This window comes from Protopterus annectens, chromosome 1.part1 (assembly GCF_019279795.1).
Source record: "Protopterus annectens isolate FY-2018-M chromosome 1.part1, PAN1.0, whole genome shotgun sequence".
NCBI lineage: Eukaryota > Metazoa > Chordata > Ceratodontiformes > Protopteridae > Protopterus > Protopterus annectens.
This window is the reverse complement of record NC_056726.1, coordinates 1870082930-1870102393: the sequence shown is the minus strand read 5'-3', so window position 1 is coordinate 1870102393 and position 19464 is coordinate 1870082930.

Genomic DNA, 19464 nt, shown 5'->3' with positions numbered 1-19464 from the left:
CTTTTCTCCTCGGGTCTCTACTGAAAATGGGCCACAAGCCCAATTGGACAAACCCGGTTAACAAATGTCAATAAATAAAATAAAATAATAAATACTGTTCTTATCAGTATGACGTATAGAGAAGGGTAGCAAAGGCAACAAGGGATTTAACAGGAGCTAGAACTAAAAGGACAAGTGGTTATATTAAACATTAGGTAGATTGACGTAGAGCATTGTATAGACCTGTATTAAGGAAAATAGAGGTAGTGGTAATTACCTGGGAAATGAAAGTTTTGTAGGAGAGAAATTAGGTAGAGGGTAGAGTGGCAGTCTGTAGAAGAACAGTGTAAATGACGGTTGTGGGAGAATATACAGTGAGATTTCTTAGTGATAGAGACATAAACTTGAATGTGTAAGATTAGGGTACAGAAAGGTTAAGTAAAGGGGTATAACTTTGTTGGTGGAGTTTAGGTTGAGTATGGGGGGGGGTATTAAGCCTGGGGTAGTACGTGAGCAAAGTCAGTTATTTAGCAGCTGTTTCTTTTGTGATGTTTTGAAGCCATGCAGTGTGTTTGCTGTCTTATTTCAAGGGGATTTGGTTCCAGATTTTTGCTACCTAGTTAGAGTGCAGTCAGTCTCCTGCATTGTTATTTGATTTTCTGATGGATAGAAAAGCTTTGTTGTTGGATCATAGGGCTCAATTAGTGGTACATGGTTATAGTATTCTGTGAAGAGCTAGGTACTTTTCTGGGAATTTATTAGTTTGTTGGCTATAATAAGTTGAGGGTAGTTGAGGTATTTTTTATGTTCTAGTCAGTTAAGGCCTTTTAGTGCTATGCAATGGTGGATTTTGTGAAGATTATTTGTAGCAGATTTTGCAAATTTGTTATAGGCTCTCTCTAGTTTATTTCTGATGGTTAGATTAGTAAAGATGGGTGAGGCATAGAATAGGGATGGAAGCAGATTATCAGTGCTTTTTTTTTTTTTTTTGAGTTATTAGTGAGGAATTTCCTAGCCCTGTAGAGGAATCCTGGTTTCCAGTTTGTGTTTTGATGGCTAGTAGTAGGTGTTGGTCATGTCTGAGATTATCATCAAGCATTATTCCAAGGAGTTTTGCCTGTGTGTCATATTCTATTTTTGTTTTACTGGCTGATAGGATATGAAAATATTGTTTTTTGTTTGAATAGTTTCTAGAGGTGAAAAGCCTAACCCATATTTTTTTGGCATTTAAGAGCAAGTTTGAGCTATCTAGCCAGGATTATATGACTAGAAAGGCCTTTTGGGTGTTTTTTAGGCTAGCGCTTGGACTGTGCAGATGAATCGCATTATCTGTATTTTTGTACCAGGTTGGCTTGTTTGATGGCAGAGTGTAGATATGTGCAACATATTTGCAACTGCCTCACCAGAGCTGCAGTAGTCTTCTAGGGCAGCATGTGCAATAGTCTCCATGCACACTCTGGAGGGAGATGGCATTACAAAACAAATCTTTGGCTAGTGAGCATGTCAGCTCCCAGGGCAGGGCTTGGACCTGTTAAGCAGAAAATGCTGATGGGTACCTGGATAAAAGTTCCTTGCAATTGTTTCTTGCTTTAATGATAAATGCAAAGGAACTTAAGGACATGGTAAATAACACAAAAATTATCACTAGCACTGTTATAAATTCTTAAAAAGTACAATTTAAGCAGGTAAATTGTGCTTATCTGCACAGGTTGGAAAAATCTCAGGCATGGAAGCCAAGTGTATGGAAGATCTCCAGTTGCCAGAGGGCTAATGACTGACTGACTTGTATTATAGATAATTTCTTAAGATCAACAAATAATGTTAGTGAATGTTTATATCCAGCGACCAACTTAAATTTGATAGCCTAGAGATATTGATGGAATTTTTCTTATTGCAAAAATTAGCACAACTTTTCCCATTTTGCTCTCAAAATATTTTTTCCTCATTGCAGAAAGGCTTCATAATGGTAACTGATATTTCATCTACAGAGGCCATGGGGTGTGTAATTGCTGCTCATCTCCAGAAGATAGTGCTGAAACGTAAGGGTATGAGCTTTTAATGAGCTGTGTATCTGAACTCAACCTGACAGTGCTTCCAAGGTAAGTCTGAAAACTTTACAAACAATGGAGATGAAATCAATCAATTCTCCATTTCTGGAGCACTGACCAGTAATAGTCATGGGTGGTAAAATGTTAAGCCTGCAAAGTAAGTGATACATTTTTCATAACAACTTATCGATGTATGAATAACTGCAGTAAACATAAGATTAATGACTAAGTCCTAGAAAAATTAAGTAATAATTGTTTTTGTCATTCCTAGCCATTGAAGCCTGGTTGTCAGACTTTCAACTAATTCTGAATCCATACAAAGTAAAACTCATGTCACTAAAACTGAGGGCTGCAAAACTCTAATTCTATATATATTTTTTAAATTGTATTATACATTTTATTAGTACAAACAATGAATCTTTTAAAATCTTTTAAAATGTTTTTAACATTTACTATTTTGTTAAGGAAAATGTTTTCTATTTTAAGATGTATTATCAATTCATACCACTAGATGGCTTCACTACCTTATTTATTTAAATACATCTTTTGTGAAAGACAGTATTTAAGTCATCAAGTTTATTAATTACAATTAAAGTATTTTTATCATGTTTTTAATATACAACTTTTACATGATGAGTTTAGTTATTGTAGAAGTTCAAATCTTTGTATTTTAACTGTATTTTAACTTTATGGCTTTTAGGCTCAAAAATGTCTATGTATTCTTACACTTTAAGCACTTTACAATACGATTGGTCAATGCAGTGGTGACAGAATTCAAATGGTATATAAAAACACTAATTAAACAATATGGCCAGTATTACTGATGAAGTTGGGGACGAAAACGTTTGTTGGATACGTTATGGAGTGCATTTTCTTGTGATCAGCGTTTATCTGGAGTGTTGAAGTGTCTTTGTGGCTGCTTTTGGAATAAAGCATTTACATACTTTCCAGGATCAGGATTTATTTGTGCTTGGTACAGTGGTTTTCTACCTTTACAAGTTCGCTTACCTTTCCACTTGCTCGTTGATTTTTTATCAGTTTGTATATGGAGCAAACACCGAGCGCAGATCAGGGTCCTAGGAGTTCTGAGACAGGCGAGATGCGTACGTTGATTGGACAACTAACGCAATTGATCGGCCTACTGACGCCGCTAAGCCAATCATTTGTCACGCTCGCCTCTTCCTTACAGCTACCAGGAAACCAGGAAGCTATACAGAAAGTTGTTGGTACGAGGGAGAACACAACTGACAATTCGAAACAAGTAACTGTAAATGTAGAAGAAAGCGATATTTGCGACAACAGCCTAGAGGGTTTTCCTCACATTACTGTGGATTTTACAAATACTAACACCAATGAAGCCGAAGGCGTGGCGGCAAGACCGAAAGTTCAAAGAAAACAGCACCATGGTGCTAGGGACAGACAAAACAACATTCCAGGTACACAGAAATTGGTTTCTGAATGTTTGAATGCTAAATATGGTTTTAGTTTGGAGCATGGCTCCACTAAATACAGCGCTACTTTTTTCACATTGTTAAATGACCTGGAATTTTTTCTAACCAAATATAAGACTTTGGACATTGACAACGATTATCTTAAGCACTGCATTTCTCTCAATATTGTTCCCAAAGGCCTAAGGGACTGCAAGTACCCTAATAATGTTATAGAGGGGTCTGATTTTTGCAATGAATTAACCTCTATCTTTGACAATTGTGGGTTCAATATAATGAAAGCTATTAATAAAAACAATGCGAGATTAATGGAAAAGTTGCAATATGACATTGAAAGTATTAACAAAGCCATTTTAAATGATTTGTTGTATACAGTTGAAGCTAATAGAGTGAAATATCAGGGTGTGTTTAAAAATGTTGATGCAAAGTGTAAAGAGGTACAAAACAGAAAGATAGGTAAAATCAAAAGGGACGAAGAAGAGTATAAAACCAACACACACTACCCAAAACCAAAAACTACATTTAGGAATAGTTATGGTAATTGGGGTAGGCAAGAGAGACATGATTGTGATTGGGGGGAACATGAATATGAAGAAGAACAAGAACAAAATTTTGAACCAGAGGAATACCCACCCCTACGAAGATCAGATAGACTAATGAACCAAGGCAAAGTCTATTATAATTCAAAAAACTACAGGGGGAGGGGGGGAGGCAATTTCAGACGAGATAACAGACTTGGAATTAGTTGATGGTATTACCAAAGACATGTTTACTTTTACCTATGATGGTTTCAACATTTTCAACTATTCCAAAGTCAGTATAGACAAATCCTGGTTTGACTTATTTTCAAAGGGATTCACCTTTATTCCCACCCAAAAAATGGACATATTTAAACTACTGATAGACATAAAGTTATTCATTCGGAAAAAGAATTTAGAATTGTTCTTCAAAGGTAGAAACCTAGATTGTGATGTTAATCAATTGAAGCGTAATAGTACATTCAACCCCCCCCACACACCCTCAGCTCAGAAATTTCGAGCTAAAATTGGAAAATGAAATTAGAACTAATTTAACAACGAAATATTTCCATTCTAATTTAACATACGATGAAAAGAATACCTTAAGAACTATTAGCAATAATCGTGATCTAAGGGTTATGAAACCTGACAAGGGTGGGGGTGTTGTTGTAATGGAGACAATACAATACAAAGGAAAAATGCTGGAGTTGTTAAATGATTCAGAAAAATATACTAGGGTCTCCATCAATGAGGTCAATATTCCCTACAGAAAGATTCAGGTCTTATTACATGACATGTTGATGGAAGGATCTATTGATCAAGGTACTTATAGATACCTGGTGGTTGAGAAACCAAAAATCCCGTGCATCTTTGGGATCCCCAAAGTGCATAAAAACAGCCGTGATCCACCGCTTAGACCAATTGTGTCAGCTGAGGGCTCAATAACAGCCCCTTTAACGAAATTTGTGGATCACAAAGTCAAAAATATTCTAGAGGGCTGTGACAATATTTTGAAAGATTCATGGGATCTCTTGAGGAAAATTAAGCCTACCTTATATACTGATAATGTTGCCTTTGGCACAATGGATGTTATTGACTTATTTGGATGCATTCCTCATGACACAGGGTTACATTGGTTTGAGGAAAAGCTAGTTGCAAGCAAAAGGTTGACTCACACAGATTTTAGAAACACCTTAACCTTGATGGAAGTAGTATTAAAAAACAATTTTATCTACTTCCAAGGAGAATATTTTAAACAAGAAAAAGGCGTTGCAATGGGTGCACACTGCGCCCCAGCCTATGCCAACATCATTATGGCATATTGGGAAGAAAAATATCTTCTAAATTCCCCACTTTTAAATGAATGTGTTTTATATACAAGGTTTTTGGATGATCTATGCTTTTTCTGGAAAGGGAGTAAGGAACAATTTTCGAACCTTTTTGTCTATTTAAACAACACCTCTAGTTTTTTAAAATTCACTAGCAATTTTGACATTCAAGAATTGAGATATCTAGATGTTTGTATTGGGAAGAAAGATGGATCCTTCATATCACGCATTTACAGAAAGGACACCTTCTCTAATTCTTACTTGCATTACACCAGTTGCCATCCAGCCCACCAGAAGAAAGGGGTAGTAAAAGGGCAACTGGTGAGGCTGAGTAGGATGACTTCGGACAATGAAGTTTTCTTTGAAGAAAGCAATTTTTTTAAGGAATCTATTTATCAAGAGAGGGTATCCATTAGAACTTTTTAACAAAGTGATGGATGAAGTAAATATTAAAAGAAGTGATTCTTTTGCCCCTATTTTGGGCAAGGATGAGAACTTGGTTTTAGTTGAACAGCGTGAACAGAAGAAGGGAGAGAATAGGTCAGGACTTATTACCACCTTTTGTCAACAATCAGCATTTTTAAGAAATATTTTCTCTAGAGAATGGAATAGCTTTTCCAAATTTTCTGATTTAGAACATATTTTTGACAATGATCCATCTTACATTTACCGTAAAGGTAAAAGTATTAAAAATATTTTGGAGGCAGGTCAGAAAACGAATTCTATTCACAACAGTAACAGATTAAAGAAAGGACTATACAAATGTGGAAAATGCAACTATTGTACACACTTAATTTGTGGAGACACACTTTATCTAAAAGCGAGAAACATGACTTTACATCTTAACACCTTCGCCAACTGTGACACTATAGGAATCATATATATAGCTATTTGTAAAAAATGTTCCTCCTTCTATGTGGGCAAGAGTGAGAGAAGGCTCAGGCAGAGAATATATGAGCACCTATATGATGTCAGGGTAAGAAATTAAAAAAATGCCCTTAGCAAGCATTCAACAAAATGTGAGACCCCTGGATATCAGTTTTTTATTTTGGAGGTTGTCCCCACCAACCCCAGAGGTGGCATGTGGGAAACACTTATTGAATACAAAGAATTGTATTGGCAACTCCTTCTTGATGCAAATAGGAATTTAGGGCTCAATGAAATGGTGTCGATAGCCCCAGTATTAAAACTGAGGGCTGCAAAACTCTAATTCTATATATATTTTTTAAATTGTATTATACATTTTATTAGTACAAACAATGAATCTTTTAAAATCTTTTAAAATGTTTTTAACATTTACTATTTTGTTAAGGAAAATGTTTTCTATTTTAAGATGTATTATCAATTCATACCACTAGATGGCTTCACTACCTTATTCATTTAAATACATCTTTTGTGAAAGACAGTATTTAAGTCATCAAGTTTATTAATTACAATTAAAGTATTTTTATCATGTTTTTAATATACAACTTTTACATGATGAGTTTAGCTATTGTAGAAGTTCAAATCTTTGTATTTTAACTGTATTTTAACTTTATGGCTTTTAGGCTCAAAAATTTCTATGTATTCTTACACTTTAAGCACTTTACAATACGATTGGTCAATGCAGTGGTGACAGAATTCAAATGGTATATAAAAACACTAATTAAACAATATGGCCAGTATTACTGATGAAGTTGGGGACGAAAACGTTTGTTGGATACGTTATGGAGTGCATTTTCTTGTGATCAGCGTTTATCTGGAGTGTTGAAGTGTCTTTGTGGCTGCTTTTGGAATAAAGCATTTACATACTTTCCAGGATCAGGATTTATTTGTGCTTGGTACAGTGGTTTTCTACCTTTACAAGTTCGCTTACCTTTCCACTTGCTCGTTGATTTTTTATCAGTTTGGACATGGTAAATAACACAAAATTTATCACTAGCACTGTTATAAATTCTTAAAAAGTACAATTTAAGCAGGTAAATTGTGCTTATCTGCACAGGTTGGAAAAATCTCAGGCATGGAAGCCAAGTGTATGTGAGATCTCCAGTTGCCAGAGGGCTAATCTGAATGGCTTGTATTATAGATAATTTCTTAAGATCAACAAATAATGTTAGTGAATGTTTATATCCAGCGACCAACTTAAATTTGATAGCCTAGAGATATTGATGGAATTTTTCTTATTGCAAAAATTAACACAACTTTTTCCATTTTGCTCTCAAAATATTTTTTCCTCATTGCAGAAAGGCTTCATAATGGTAACTGATATTTCATGTACTGAGGCCATGGGGTGTGTAATTGCTGCTCATCTCCAGAAGATAGTGCTGAAACATAAGGGTATGAGCTTTTAATGAGCTGTGTATCTGAACTCAACCTGACAGTGCTTCCAAGGTAAGTCTGAAAACTTTACAAACAATGGAGATGAAATCAATCAATTCTCCATTTCTGGAGCACTGACCAGTAATAGTCATGGGTGGTAAAATGTTAAGCCTGCAAAGTAAGTGATACATTTTTCATAACAACTTATCGATGTATGAATAACTGCAGTAAACATAAGACTAATGACTAAGTCCTAGAAAAATTAAGTAATAATTGTTTTTGTCATTCCTAGCCATTGAAGCCTGGTTGTCAGACTTTCAACTAATTCTGAATCCATACAAAGTAAAACTCATGTTATTTCACCCCACCACATCTAGTTTCCCTCCTTCATTCCAGATACATTCTGTAGAATAACAGGTGTGTTGTACCTTTAAGAAGCATTTCCAAGATCTATTTGTGCATATAAAAAACAAGCATGTGTCAGCTTCAATGCCATTTTGAAGGTGTAGCCATCATGTTACCATCCATGTGCATGATAGCTAATCTGTTTATAAGTTAAAGTTACTTAATCACAGTTATGATGTGTTTACATGCAATAAAGCTGCTTGAACAAGAACCCATGATGCGTCCTTATTTTATCCTGACCTGATGAACTTGGTGTCTGAACCAGGATTGCAAATACTATTCTTCAGAGCCATGAGGTACAGAGGTAATAGCAAATGCAAACTTAAAGAACCAAGAGCAAACAAAGGGCCAGAAACAAGTTAAAGTTAAAGAGAACACATACGAATGATTTATTTATTAAAAGAGGTTAAATGGAGGATTACAACGGCGCAAAACGTATTGTTAAGCAAATGAATAGCACAGAAACATTTATTAAGTCGACAAAAGTATAAAAGAGCTCATTAATCAGATGAAATGTTTGAAACCAAGTTCTTTGATAAAACAAGCATTAGAAAAGTATATAAAGGTTTCAGAATTACCTCAGAACTGTAAAACGAGCATGTTTAAAGTAAAATGAGCATGTTTTGAGTTATAATGAACACAAAAAATTATAATGGGCATGCAAAGAGATTAAATGAGCAAAACAAATATAGCACAAGGGCATAAAAGGCACATGAAGAGATTCAATGAGCAAAATGACTGTAATAGAAAGGGCAGAAAAGGGCACACTGAGTATAAATAGATGAAAGGCAACTGCATGTGTTTTGGCAAATTCCTGTGTTTTGGCGCAAATTACTACTTTGTATTGATTGAAGCCTTGAATAGCAGAGTATCTGGAATTGAATGGACTTGCTGAACATGCAGTACAGAGTGCAAAGTAATTACTTGAAAAGTCAAAGCGTAATACTGATGCTTTTTTGAATTTACTCAATCTCAGAAACATACCCCGTGACAATATATTTGGCTCACCTGCTCAGAAAATTCTGTCTAGGCAAACCAGAACAACATTGCCTATCAGTTCTAGTTTATTGAGGCCTAAAACTAAGAACAATCAAGCCATCAAAGCCCAGTTATCTAGAAAGTATTTTTTCCAAAAGTCCAGCTATGACAAGTCGAGCAGATTTCTTCATCCATTGGAAAAGGAGAGACTTTGAGGATACAAATGGCAAAAGGTATCAACCGGATTGGTCAAGTAATGAGTATTTGTGCAGACCTGAGATCCTATTTTGTTAAATTTGAGGGTGTGGAGTACGGGAGAAATTGCAGACAGCTTCCTCCTGTAGCAAAACCAATGTTGCAGCATCGTACCTGTGATAAAGACTCTAACTCTTAAAGCAATCTAGATGACATTCTTGTTCCAGAACATGTCTGACTCCTGATACTGTTCCTACAGATGATTCCAATATTCCTAAGCTTGAACAATCAGCAGACACAATCCCAGATGCTAAACCAGATCCCAAATTTTATGTCACATGATATGGCCACATTTCAAAGCCAAGTGTGAAATCACAGCAACTTGAACATAGTTGTATATATGTATCTAGTTTCTATAATTGCATGATGAAAATCATTTCTATGTAAATTGCTATTTCATTGCTATCAGTGATGATGTCTAACTTATTTTCTCAAAGAGGGAGGATGTAGAATAACAGGTGTGTTGTACCTTTAGGAAGCATTTCCAAGATCTGTGTGTGTGCATATAAATACCGAGCATGTGTTAGCTTCAGTGATATTTTGAAGGTGCAGCCAGCATGTTAACATCCATGTGCATGATAGCTAATCTGTTTATAAGTTAAAGTTACTTAATCTCATTTATAATGTGTTTGCATACAATATAGCTGCTTGAACAAGAACCCACAATGCTCACTTGTTCTATCGGGTCTATATTAGATCAGCGAATGTTTAAAAAAGTGAATGCTGATTGATCGACCTTATGTAAGCGAAAGCTTACAATCTCGAACTGTCAGATCAGCGATTTTTTTTCCTAGGGAAAAAAAAATCACTGATCCAAAACGCAAACACACAGCACAAGCACACCAAACAGAAATCCACACACATACATCTAAAATCTTACACCTAACCCTACACTAAACTATGCACACACCACTAACTATCCACTTACCTTAACCCAAACCCTAACCCTAAGGTCCATCATTGTCGCACACTCACCTCACCCACTCCCTAATCCTAACTCACCTAAACCCACCCTAACCCTCACATTCACACAATCACACACTTACCTGAATCCGACCTGTAACTTTCCACCACAGCACTGAAAATACCGAAGCAACAGAAACGGACAACCAAATTCTTTCCCTAGGAAAAAATTTGGGTTTCTGTTGCTTCGATATTTTGAACATTCGCTTAAATAAGTTTGATCAATCAGCATTTGCTTGTTTAAGCATTCGCTGATCTAATATAGACCCGTTCTATCTTGACCTGGCAAGTGACACATTCTACCAATAATACCATAACATCAACTGTAGATCAAACAAACATATTAGGTATGCTAATCGACAACAAATGAATATTTGATCTTCACCTTTCAGACTCTGTAAAAAAGAACTAGGTGCCCTGTACAGACTCAAACCATTCCTTACAGTCACCACTAGACAGGCTATTGGAAGAACTCATCTACTCCACATGTTGCTATGTGCTTCCCCAGTCTTTACCAATTTAAAGAAAATTGATCTGGTCATACTTAAAACCTGCTACAATAAAATTGCTAAATTCCCCACTAACTCTCCCCACAGGTCAAACCACTATACTATACTGCCTTGTAACAACTCAGTTGGCTAGAGCTACCCCATCATGTAAACTATACATAACGTCTTATGATACATACAGATGACAAAAAAAAAACACTGCAAGGATCAATAACTTAGTCAATACAGGGCACTATGAAAAACAGGGAAAGACAGGAAGAACACTATCAGGATGGCATCAAGGTCACTGTCAGGGGAAAACTGATGAGTACAGAATAAGGGCAACTGAGGAGCCATAGAATGAGCAAGTTAAAGCAGAGAAGGAAGCTAGATGAAGCAATCCATTGTAATATTATAAGCATCATTGAAAGTATTGTTGCTGCTATTGTAGTAAACTGTTAAGCTCAGCAAGTAATGTTAGTAAATGTTTACGGTTATTGGTTAACAGTTTCATAGGTAAGTACTTAGGCTAGCTGCTCTTATGGGCCATTTTAAGCCTAGCCAATTTCCCTTTCTGTGCTTGAAATAATCTATCACATTTAGTTATAGATTGGCCTTACCAATCCCATGGTCGTAATGAGAATAACTGGGATCATACCATAGATAATTTGAAGGAACTCATGTATGCGATAAAGCATTTAGGAGCTGTCTCTGTCCATCAGTAGTACAGGAGGCAGTCCTGGAATAAACTTTTTGTATCCCATCTATAGATCTAAGTTACTTTTGAATATGGGCAGGGATGAACTTTGACTTATGTGGATGGGGAGTTTGTTCCAGAGCAGTGCTATTCTCTGTGACTTATACCTGACCATCCAAGCCATTCTGTTTATGTTGCAGAAGAGGTTGAGATCCCTAGACTGAGTACTTCTGATGCCATCTGACTTGCTTGTGTGTAGTAAATCCATCAGTAATGAATTATAGCTCAATTTTGAATTCCCTATGTCATCAGGAATACTTATGTCATCTGACATCACTAAGTTCGGATCGCACCTACTTTAACAATGGGTTAATAATGGTGTACTGTTGCAGCATACACCTCCACAGTCAACACAGCCAGATTGTGGACAAATGTGGCAGTATGCTGAGCAACGAATTAGGCCTCCACCAGCAATATCAATATCCCATCACTTGTCTTTCTCTCCTCAGTTACTATAAACACTGCACAAACCTGTCACTGCACTTATTATTTTCTTCTTTGATTTTACAATTATCACAGAAATTTGGACTTTATTTAAAACTCTTATGTCAGATTTGCAGAAAAAAAACACTGACAGACATTTTCTAAACAAAAGAAAATTCATATTGAAACTGGACAGCATGAGAAACAGTAGACTTTTGTTCCCTTGAACATCATGTTTAGTAAGAATGCACTTGGCAACACATAAAACTGTAAGAGATGTGCTGAGATTCATACAGTATATAGCATATAGCATATAGTGAAGTACAAATTAGTGTCTATGGGAAGAGTGCAGGAATTCAAAAGACAAATATGTAACACATTTGCTAACATCCTGGTGCAGCCAACCAGAAGCAAGTGTCTGTTTTCAAGAACAGCCCAGGAGTATGGTATGGTGAAGTAAGTTGGCACTCACATAGAAGATAAATGAAAGCTGGGAGAATCAAACCATGTGCTACAGGAAGCAGCTCTTTAACAACTCATAACCTTACTTGTCTGCACCAAGTGCTAGATGAATAATCATAGCCCAAAACATTTCATTTCATGTGTGTGCCTACAGAAAACTAAATAAAATGTATTCATAGTTAAAATATTAACATTAAACTCATAGACTTCATGCTGTCAGATTGGTTGACAGCTAAATAATAAACAAATAAAGAAAAATTGCACAAGACGCTAAAGATAATCAGAAGGCCTTCTTTAGTTATGTCAGGAACCCGGGTAGCAACTCCCAGATATGCTCTGAGTTAGTGCAAAATGACAAAGAATACACTGAACCCACAGACATTGCCAACATCCTGGCAGACAGGTTCAGTGCAAACTCCCCCCCCTTCCCCCCAAAAGAGCAAATGTCTATCCCAACAGAGTGTAGCCTCCCTGGCATCACAGATGCACAGGTGAGAGCTGCCCTCTCCAAAGCAAAACACACAGCATCAATGGGACCGGACGGTGTCCCGGGCTGCGTCTTACATGAGCTCCAAGAGGAACTGAACCCTAACATAAAGTCACTGTTCAATCTCAGCCTTACTACAGGATATGTACCCAAGGAATGGCGTACAGCAACAGTGGTCCCACTCCACAAAGGTGGTGCCACAACGGACCCCGGAAACTATCGCCCTATAAGTATGACTAGCCTGGTCTGCAAAGCTATGGAGCGTATCATCATGGAACTCATAAACAAAGACATTGGGAACCTCCAAACACTGGATCCTACCCAATTCAGCTTTGTTAAGGGCAGATCTTGCCTCTTGAACCTGGTCGACTTCTTTGAAACAGTCACCAAGGCCATAGATGAAGGGAAGGTAGTCCACACAGCCTACCTGGACCTCGCAAAAGCCTTCGACACAATACCCCACTCGGGCATCATAAATAAGCTCACCAGCTTAAATATCAACCCCTATGTCACAAGATGGGTAGCAAACTGGCTCAGGGATAGAACCCACATGGTCAGAATTGCAGGTGCCATGTCAGACTCTAAACCAGTTACAAGTGGCGTCCCACAAGGTTAAGTCCTGGGACCTCTCTTGTTCAGTACAGGCTAACATGGGAGGACTATGGCTGACCAAGTTCGCAGATGACTGCAAACTGGGTGCCATAATCGACTCGCCAACTGACACAAGCATCCTCCAAAAGGGTCTCACAGAGATGGATAACTGGTGCCAGAGCCATGGCCTAAAGCTAAATGCCAAAAAGTGCATAGTCATCCCCTTTGGGAAAAACAAAGTGCCCACAAATTACCACATAGGTGATAATCCATTAAGTACAGAAGAAGTAATTAGGGATTTGGGGACCCAAGTAGATAGCAATCTCTCCTTTGACAATTACGTTGCCAAAGTGGTTAGAAAGACCTTCTATATAGCCCACCTTATCAAGAAAGGGTTCACATGTAGATCAAGAGAGGTCATTGTGACCCTCTACTCATCACTCATCAGGCCCATAATTTAATACAATGTCCCATTTGGGATGTACCTTACCCGACACCTGCAGCAACTGGAAAGACCCCAAAAGTACCTCACCAAGAGGATCAAGAGACTCAAACAGATGCCCTACGCAGTTAGGCTAAAGAAACTCCAGCTCTACTCAGTTGCTTACCGCCTACTCAGAGGCGATCTGTGCCTGACGTGTAAAGCCATGTCCAACCCAGAATTAATGGACATGCTCCACCTCAGGAAATCCAAATCCCTTAGAGCTACACGTTCCAGGGACTTAAACCTCAGCACAGAAATAAATAGGACATGCTGGAGGGACAGATTCATATCCCAGAGGCTCCCCTCACTCTGGAACAAAATCCCAATCCATGTTAGGCAGAGCCCCTCAATGACCCTCTTCAAGAGAAATCTTGACGAATGGATGGGAGATTGTAGATTTAGCCCTGGGATCTCTTCTATGTCCCTAGACAGAGGCACAGTAAACTAACCTTAAAAGGGCTATCTTCTGTGACCTACTATACAGAGGCACAGTCAACTAATCTAAAAGGGTGGCAAAAGCCAAACACACTCTGGCTAGGCTTATAAATGCCCTAGTGCAGATAGCCTAGTATAAACCTATGAACCTATGAACCCTGTCAAAATTAAACAGAATAAGGAAACCAAGGATCATATCCAAAGAATACAGCTGATATGATGATGTTCCTGTTTACTGCCATTAATTTCCTTTCTTTAGACCACAGATACTCTGATTCCTGGGCAGTTACTATACTTGCAGTTCAGGGCACCAATGAAGAGCTTAGCCCACATTTCCAGTTGCCTCAAAGCACTGAGTAAGTGACTTACTCAAGGGCAGGGCAGGGTATAAACATGAGTCAAAATTAGAAGCATTCTGCAAAACTGGAGACAGATAAGAGCAGACTACTATAAATCCCTTTAAAATTTAAGAGAGCAACAGGTTTTGCATCAACATGTTTTATGAACCTCATAATTTTGAAACTATATGACTCACACTGACAGACTGTAATCTTCAGTGAATTACCAAAGAAAGAAAGAAAGAAATAAAGGCTGGCAGTTGGTGTGAAGGATTAAGACTTTGTCTCCTATTATTAAGTTATAAGGTTTAATTTTGTGTGACTTTGAGCAAGTAACTTAACTAGAGAATACCCCCTAAATGAAGCATTATACACACACACACACACACACACACACACACACACACACACACACACACACACACACACACACACACAAACTGAGTACCTCAGCTATCTGTGTGGTGTTTGTGTATAATACCATAAAAAGAAAAAAAATTCCATTTCAAGGTAGCTGCTTGCTTCTTTCAAATTGTATGCATTAATTTTGGAAATGTGTGCATGTCCAATTGCATGCCTATTCTGGAAGTGTGCAATGCATGTGCAATCTGCTGCACACACTCACACAGAGCAGACCTTAAAATAGAGTTAAAAGAAAACAGAGTTAAAAAGAAAAAAAAAAATAATGTCACTCACATGGCTATGCCACAGAGCCAACACTGACCCCTAGGTCATTGTCTAGGTCACCTTGTGCTGGAGTCCAAATAATCAACTGAATTCACATTCTTTAATAGGATTTTCATTATATTCAGAAAAGTAAATGTAAAACTTGCACCAAATTGTTCACTGTTATGCAAAAAAATAGACCCTGTGAACATTATCACTCAAAGGCATTGTGGTTTTATACTGAATATGTTTTAGAATCATTAAGATAGACTTGTTAATAAATAGCAAATTCAAACATAGCAGGTTTTTATACAACATAAGGCATAACAGTAAATATGAATGGCACTATATTAAAATTAAGCCATTCAGATTTGTATTTAACATGAGAAAGTTGCACAAAATAAGAAGAGTTAATAATTGATTTGACCAGTGACCAGATATTGTGCATAAAACATCATTACTAAATGATAATTAAGAACTGATAATACATCAAAGGCATTATTCTTACCATAAAAATGAACCTTTGATAAACAAAATACAGAGAAAACAAAATAAGCATATGTTTTCAGCATCACACCCTCACCTTCTGACATAAGTAACAGATATTTATTGTATTATATAGACAAGTTTCTTTTCACTTCTTCTTTGTAGGCAGTCACAATTATTTTTCTTCATTTTCCCATTCTGTGGGGTAAATTTATTTCTCTAAGGAAAAACAGTTAACTACCCATATTTCTTGTTGTGAAACTACACTTTTTTATCAGAATCTAGTCAGTACTGTATTCTAGAAAAATGAATGTACATACTTCTCTCTGCTACAGTAGTCTTTTGCCTAGGATACATCATCAGGCCAGCTTCACAAAGTTATGGCTCCCTCCCACACTCTCACTTTGACTGCTGATTGGATAGCCCAGAGCAAAAAATCATCAATCAGCAGTCAGAGTGAAGAAATCTTCTGTAGTTTCCTACTGCCTCAAGATGAGGCAACTCAGATGTTTTACAGGAGCAGCAGACAGTCGGCCATGCAAATTCATTTCTGCAGATAAGTCCCCCAAGGTAGCATTTCCACACAATAATCATTGCATTTTTAAGAAAATAAAATTTATTCTATTTTGTGCCAAAGTCTTTCTCCTTAAAGAAACCCAGTATTTTTTCACAATATTGGACATTTCGTATTAGGAGTTGATATTTTTAGCTAAGGGCTTATTTAGTGATTTAGGAGCTTTATTTGTGGTAAAAATACACTGTTTATGTAAATGTTTAGTTGCTTTATGAGAAATGAAGGGACCAGGACGTGTTTTATGCAGTCAGAATACATTTTGAATGTATTTAATGTTTGTGTATACTTCAAGAATACTTACCTCTTTCATTTGCTGACAATAAGCATTGTAACCAAATGCTTTACTCTAACATTTCCCATGTATTTAAACACACTTTGAAGAGTGTATATGATTGAGCAGATACCTGTCTAGATTCAATATCACTACTACAGTTTTGAGGAGATATGCCCGGGTGGTTCCTATTTAAATCATCGACTACACATAACATCGGCTCGTATAACAGTGAAAAGACAGCAGCTAAAGTTTAAAACAGCAAACTCCTGGAACAGCGAATTTTGCCTCCAGGAGACTAACCACTTGGCTACTACTGATGAAAACAACATCCTACAGAAATTAAACCCACATGCCTTGGCCCTCCCACATGCCTGCATTCCCCCCACTTAAATGTACCAACTCTGAGATCAAACTACAGTGGAGGAGAGTGTAAAGATCACCATGGTGGCCAAGTGGTTAGTTTCACAGACCTTTTCCCTCTTCTCTACTGTAGTGTGATCTCAGAGTTGGTATATTTAGGTAGGGAGGTGTGGGGGGCAAAGCCCCCCAGTTTGGTGAGTTTCATTTCTGTCAGATGTTGTTTTTGTCAGTGGTGGCCAAGTGGTTCATTTCCCAGGGACAAAATTCACCGTTCCAGGAGTTTGTTGTTTTAAACTTTTGCATTTGTTGATTCGCTGTTATGTGAGCCCATGTTATGTGTAGTCAACAATTTAAATGGGAACTGCCTTGGTACAGTACTTCATCAGCAAACTTTTGGATAAGTCAGAGATTTTGAATTCTGCACTAGATAAGGATATTTTGTTTGGCCCTTCTGCTAATCAGGTCCTCAAACAATTTGATGAAAGAGAGAAGTTCATTCAGGGAGTGTCAAAGATTCTTAAATCCAACCCTTCCAAATCTTCCAAATCATCTTTTCCTTTTAAGAAACAAAACAAACACTCCCTGGCAATTTAAGTCAAACAGGGAGGAAAAAAACGTAACAGGATATGAGCAACAATAAACAGGAATCCTCTCCTAAAAAGGGAAGTCTAATACTTCAGAAAGACTATGCCAGTATTCTATCAACATCCCCTCTATTCTTGCCCCAGTCTCTCAAATATCTGTCCCAAAAATTGTCCTTTTACATTATCCCTTGGCAACAGATTATTTCAAATTCTTGGTTGCTAAGGGTGGTTCTGTAGGAATATAACTGATTCTAGATACAAATACTCCTTTCAGGAGAATTCCACTCCATCCTCCGTACCACATTTTTTTTCCTTCAATTTCATCACCTCTTACTCAATGTAAGAGTCACAGAACTAGTGCCTTTAGATTAAAATGGAAAAAGATTCTGTTCTAGAACACTTCAAAGTAAAGGGATTTTCTTACGCAGGAGAAGGTGGATCTTTATCTCGAAAGTTTCCTGAGCTTATCTGACCAGTGTCAAACTTCTGCAGTAGAATATCTCAGGATTCAAGGGTTCAAGGCCACTATAATTTTCATGACTCCACTCACCAGAGAAAAATTCCATGATTTGTAAAAAAAAACTCAATGACCAAACATCTTCATCTTCTAGACTTTCAGATTTAAATTTTGGGACCGCACTGGTGGAGACAACATATAATCCGGTATTTAGGTTTCTCCTTTTCTTCTCAGATCAACAGTCATTCTGTAACTACAGACACCTCAGATTTTGCATGCAAAGAATTTTTTGTGGGATAATGGTAGAAGGCTTGTGGAACTCCACAGATAGAACAAGGCACATAAATGTCAAAAAGATGTTGGCTGTGATCCATGTCTTAAAATCCCTTTATCATCTATTTTCCCGAGGATCTCTTCATTTATGCACAGTGATGTGGTGCATAAATAAGTAGGGGGCACTAGGTTGTACCCTATATGCAGGCTGGTCATGAAGGCATGGGATGTACCTTTACAGCATTTCTTAACTTTTTAAACATCTTAAATTCCATCAAAGAAGGACCAGAACAGAGTTTAATGAGTGGATGTTGAATGAAGGGATTTCCCAGGAGTTGATCTATTTGTAGGAAACACCTCAAATAGACTGATTTGCCTAATTTCAAAAAAAACAACAGGACAAGTTTTACTCCAGGGGTCCTTGCAGGCAAGCATATGAAACAGGTAGTTTCTGTGTTCATAGATTAGTACTAGGTTAACTGCCATTGTGAACCATTTTAAGCCTAGCCAATTACCCCACATGAAACACAAACCCTACATCTTGTGTCAGCCTCATGTATGTGTGTATGTGTATGCATGGGTGTGATTATTACAAGACATAAGTTTATAATCAAGGATGCATTTTAAATGTTACTTTTATTTACTTAAAATGTACTAAAATAACATGAATTATTTTATTGTGAAATTTAATTGGGGGGGCCTTCATCTTCACCACACAGTGTGTGTGTGTGTGTGTGTGTGTGTGTGTGTGTGTGTGTGTGTGTGTGTGTGTGTGTGTGTGTGTGTGTGTGTGTGTGTGTGTGTGTGTGATTAGTGCTAGGCTAAATGCCTCGAAAAGCCATTTTAAACTTAGCCAATTATCCCATTTGGTGCTTAAAATTAACCTATCCTGTTAGACTTTAGATTAACTTAACCTTTTCTACAATCTTTATTTATATATTACTCTAATGATTAATACTAAATAAAACAGATATTTGGGGGATCCATGCATTGGAATGAAACATTTAGGAGCTGCCTCTGTCCATTACTGTACACGGGGAGTCCTGTGGTAAAATTTCCCATTTTCCATCCAAGGATCCAAGTTACATTTAAGTGTGTTCTGGGA